Consider the following 5,032-nt stretch of genomic DNA (forward strand, 5'->3'; position numbering starts at 1 on the left):
CCCCCCCCCCCCCCCCCCCCCCCCCATCTTTCTCGTGCGCTTGCTCTGTCGCTCTGTCAAGTGTTCTGACTGTTTGCATCCGGCCTCATCAGCCTGTCTGTTTGGAGGCCTGCCAGATAAGGGTGGGGCGGGTGATAGCAAAGGGTCAGAGGTAAACAGGAAGTCAGGCAGTCTTTGCTGTGGGCGGAAGGGGAAGGCTCAGTGGAGGAGGCGGAGGACGGGCTGGGGGAGGAGCGGGGAAAGGACAGGGAGGAGGGAGTTGTACTTGGATTGAACGTGTCAGGAGCATGTGGGAACACTGCCAGCCCAAAGTGCACAGTAGGTCTGAATTTAAAGTATGCGCTTTTTATTCAGCTTTTCTTTCCTTCCTTCTCTCTTGCCTCTTTCTCAGGGATTAAAAGGCTTTGAATATCTTTCAGGGGTGATGGGTTGGTAAGTGTTTGCTCAGTGGTCAAATGTGGAGGGTTTTTTTTGTATGTGACTAGAATTCAAGGCCTTTTGGCTGTGATGTGAGGCAACCTCCTTGAACTCGTGTTAACCTTTGACTGGCGATAGTCTAACCAACCAGCTTTTCCACTATCACATTGTCTCTGGGTATAGAAAGATTAGCCTCAGTGTAGAGGAAATTAGAAAAGGCATGAAGGGGTAATGACCCCTTTGCCCTTTTGTTTACAACTAATACAATGATTGTCGTTGGTGGTAGGAAGGGGGGATTGTCTTGGAAAATCTTGGAATGACACATCCTAATATCAAGTAAAGCCTGGATAAAGCTAGCTAGAGCAAAGCTATTTAAACTCAGTTGAGCTGCAATAAGTTTGTCCTTCGGTTCCACTTGATACAAGTTTTCTTTAGCACAGTTTGACTTTGACAGAACTTTAATGTCGGTCCCATTGTCTAAAGAGTTGGCGGTTGGTTTACTGGTTACTGATTTGTAAATTCAGCAAACAGGTTTGTGTCAGTAGGAAGTCATTAGCTAGTTGCCATGGATGCCCTTGTTGTAAGAGACAATACTTTGTTTATTGAGTGCTATGCTTGTATTTTTACAGCACTCATTTTCTGTTGACAGAATAATGGACTCACTCAATGCACTGTTAACTTTTGAAGAAGAAAGTTCACTGTCAAAACGTGTATGTCACTATTGTATCGTCACTCACTGTGTAGTGAGTCAAGAGTCATACTGGCTCACAAAAAGGTCAATTTAAATAAACAAAGAGGGGGAAAAAAAACCCCACCTTGTCAAAAAAAACGTCATTATTGACAGATTTTCTTGGACAGCCTTTGACAGCATGTTTCAGATTACCCATTTTATCAGAATTGGTTCTGTTAATGTCTTCCTTGTAGTCTGCTTTGTAGCACTTTGAAAAAAGTGTTTTTTAATCTTGGCAAATCAGGGCTGACTGTCACAGCAGTCATTTGAGTGTAGCGCTAATATATCATCTATCCTAAGTGTTACCATGCACTTCTACCAAAACCAGTATATGCCCTGCTACCTGTATGCATGTCTGTAGTATAAAGAGCTTCTACTTTGCAGAGTGGGAAATTATTCATAAAAACTTAAGATTTGGATGGCGGTTTGTAATAGCAGTTGTATTTAGCTATAGTACCCTCAGTGAGAAAGCACTCATAATAGGTTTCCAAATTGAAAGCCTACAGATTTTTTATGTTATCAATTTATTTTTTTTTTAACCAAATGTTTAATCAAATGAATAAGTACAAAGTACATATCAATCGATGATTCAGTCGATTCAAACCAAATTATCCACAAAATGTGCCCTGTGTGTCACTGCCCATCATGTACTACTGTTGGTGTAGCAGATATACGTTTGAAGGTATTATCTATTTATTACCTAAAATAAAATGTGAGGAACTGCCAGACAAAATTAGTTACTACCAGTGAAAATGTAATGAATGTAAATGAATAGTAGAATGTAAGTCTGGGTTAGATTTATTTATTTTGTTTAAATGACAAATTTAGCCCATGTGTATTGTTTTTGTGTTTAAGTCTATCAAATCATCTTAAAGGGATAGATGCACACCCCTAAAACCTTATTTAAATTTAAGTAAAACTGTTGAGATAAAATGTCATCAGTGGTAGAGTGTCTCCAAAATGGAACGGGCAATCTGGAGAAAAGCCCTGCCAGTTAAATTAGAGAAATATGGAAACTTAAACCGGTAGTGCAGAACTTTTTTTCTCCTCCTTCTGACAGTGGGAGTAATTACACAACATGTCAACACGTGCTTATGACGTCTGGGCTCTGCCCTGTGTCTGACATGCTGGTTGTGCTGTTGTGGCTACAGTCGCTCCCCCTTCAAGTCTTGCAAGCCAGTCATTGCTGGTTGGCATAAAACACTTCACTACTGGTGTGAATGTTGCCACAGACACCAGATTTTAAAAAATCCAGTAGCCTATACTGAGAGATTTACCAGTAGTTTTCTCTTCCTAGTCCACCAAGAATGTGTTTATTCCCTGGAGAACTGAGATTAACTAGTGATAAAGTTTAGAAGAATTCAGTAAATTAAGAAGAGTTTCTATAGTGCAATGTATATTTGGGGATCAACACAGCCACTGAAAAAACCTGCTAAATGTCTTCATCCATTGACTTCTTCCACTAAATGGAAGAACTCAATGGATGAAGACATTTAGCAGGGGTTTTTTTTTCTGCCTGTGTTTTTGAGTACAGTGATGACAGTGTGAGTGTGTGAGACTACGGTGGGTGGACATCTACTCTCTAGGGTGGTCCGGGGTCATGCCCCCCTGGAAGAGAAATTTGTGCATTTTAAAGTTAAGTGCATTCATCTGGTGCACTTTAAAAGCAAAACAAAGAGGCTAGATCTATGAAGAACTGCACTCTTGTTAACAATGTGTGTTCAGGTCCTTTATTGGAAACTACAAGCCAAAGTCTAATTCTTATTGATTTACCTGTGTAACCGGCATGGTAAAAGAGATTAAAAGAAAAAGAAAAGTGCAGACTCGTGTTACCTTTGAAGGACTCGTTAAGTCCGAATGTGTCCATTCCTTGATTTATATATTCCTTTAGTCTGTAAGGGTCCACCGATCAAAAGAATCAAAACAACGTTTCATAAAAAGCTATAAATCCTGTCATGTGATGTCCATTTCTCTGTCTGCTAACTTCTGCCACACTTTTCTCATCCTGCACCCTGTTTTTGTTTTCGTTACATTGCTGCCTTCAAAATAAAAGCGCAGAAGCCGAGCTAGGTCAAATGAATGACATGTATTTGACATTATTTGATAATTTTTATACCAGTAATATTCTGTTTGAAATAAATAAACTGTTTCATAATAGTGTATTTAAGTTTTGTTCAAGAGGAATTAAAGGGTTGTCCCATATGGATGCCTGTCCGAAATATAGGCAGTGTCACTTCAGTGATTTTTAGCAAATAAAAGCCCAGGCTGCTATTCATAGTTTTACGGTAATCTTATTTCCATTCTGTATTTGATGTGTTAACATCTTATTTTGAAAACCGGACTTTGTTACATGTGTATCACATGTGTATTCACCAAGTCCGACGCAATTTGATAAATTGTATGCAATACGAGCACAACATACAATCAGAATCAGCTTTATTGCCAAGTAGTGTTTTACACATACGAGGAATTTGCTGTGGTGATAAGGTGCTACACGTAGACAAACAAACATACAGTCAACATAAATAAATGTAGAAATATATAAATATGGAATGGAAGAACAACGTTACAGATACATACATTGCATTATTCTGGGTCTGTGCCGTGCAGAAGTAACGCAACGGAAAAGAATATTGTGTACATATAAATATATAAAGTGACAACATAAAAATATGCAACGACAAAGATCAACAGTCAACAAGAAATATGTGCAACGTGCCAGGTCTGTGCACGACACGAGATGAAACGGTATTTACATGTGCAGAGACATTTGTATCATTTGCAAGGGGGGAGTGTCAGTGTGAGACCCGGGCCTTGTTAATGAGGCTAGCTGCAGATGGGAAGAAGCTGTTTTTGTGTTAATTAATACTTAAGAGCCTCTGTTCAGGTAAGACTCTCATACTGTAACACTTTGTAAAGTGAGAAAATGCCTGTCAGCTCGCTCTGCTCCTTTTAACTGCATTTACCATAAAGGCTCTAATACGCGTGCACTCCAAATTGAATGCATTCTCACTAACGAGTGACAGTGGAAACACTAAATTCCGTTCAAACGTTACCGTAATTACCTCAACAGAAAAGTGGTTGTCTCGAGTCGGATGCTTAAGTGTGTGAGCGCACCAGTTTACAGCATTGAGGAGCAGCGGTGCAAAACACAACATTAGAAGTCTTTAATGTTAAAATATTTTTGGTTCATTTTGAAACTATGGTGGAACAAATTAGACTGTGGCGGGCTGCCATAGTCTTGTAATTTTTTTTTTTTTTTTTTTATTTAACCAGGAAGTCCCTTGAGATTGGAATCTTTTAATTAAATAAACATTTAATTAATGGGAAACACTATATTAGACATGAAATGAAAATTCTTGGCCGAAACCAAATATAATGAAAAAATTTGCTGAACAAGTACATTCACATTTTTGCCCTTTTTTTTTTTTTTTTTTTTTTTTTTTGTGTACCATTGCATAAATTAAATAGTCAAAATGTGCTTTTTACTTTGTGTTTCCCATGGGATTTGGAGAGACAATGGTAGGTGGGTCTGAGGCCCAAGAGGGTCCGGTATAGTAAATTACATGTGTCCATTTACTTGTAATGGACAAATGTAATATGTTTTTATACTTTCTGTGAATATAATCCAATTAATCTTACGTTGTCACATGTGTATCCTCGCGCTAAAGTTGTCAAGTCCGACCCAATTTGCTAAATAATGTTGTATGTTGTTCTCGTAGGGGTGGCGATGGCGCCATGGATAAGACTATGCCTTTGGTGTGAGAGACCCGGGTTCAATCCCCCACTGTGACCCATCCACTATTGTCTCCCTGAGCAAGACACTTAACCCCTAGTTGCTCCAGAGGCGTGTGACCCCTGACATTTATAGCAATTGTAAGTCGC

At 39.1% G+C, this 5,032-nt stretch overlaps 1 protein-coding gene across 5 annotated transcripts in view; it reads left to right on the plus strand.

Annotated features, from left to right (window-relative positions):
* chd9 (chromodomain helicase DNA binding protein 9) overlaps window positions 1-5,032 on the plus strand; it is a 114,557-nt gene that overhangs the window by 48,375 nt on the left and 61,150 nt on the right. The window lies entirely within an intron of this gene.

Source organism: Micropterus dolomieu, linkage group LG20 (genome assembly GCF_021292245.1).
Source record: "Micropterus dolomieu isolate WLL.071019.BEF.003 ecotype Adirondacks linkage group LG20, ASM2129224v1, whole genome shotgun sequence".
Lineage (NCBI taxonomy): Eukaryota > Metazoa > Chordata > Actinopteri > Centrarchiformes > Centrarchidae > Micropterus > Micropterus dolomieu.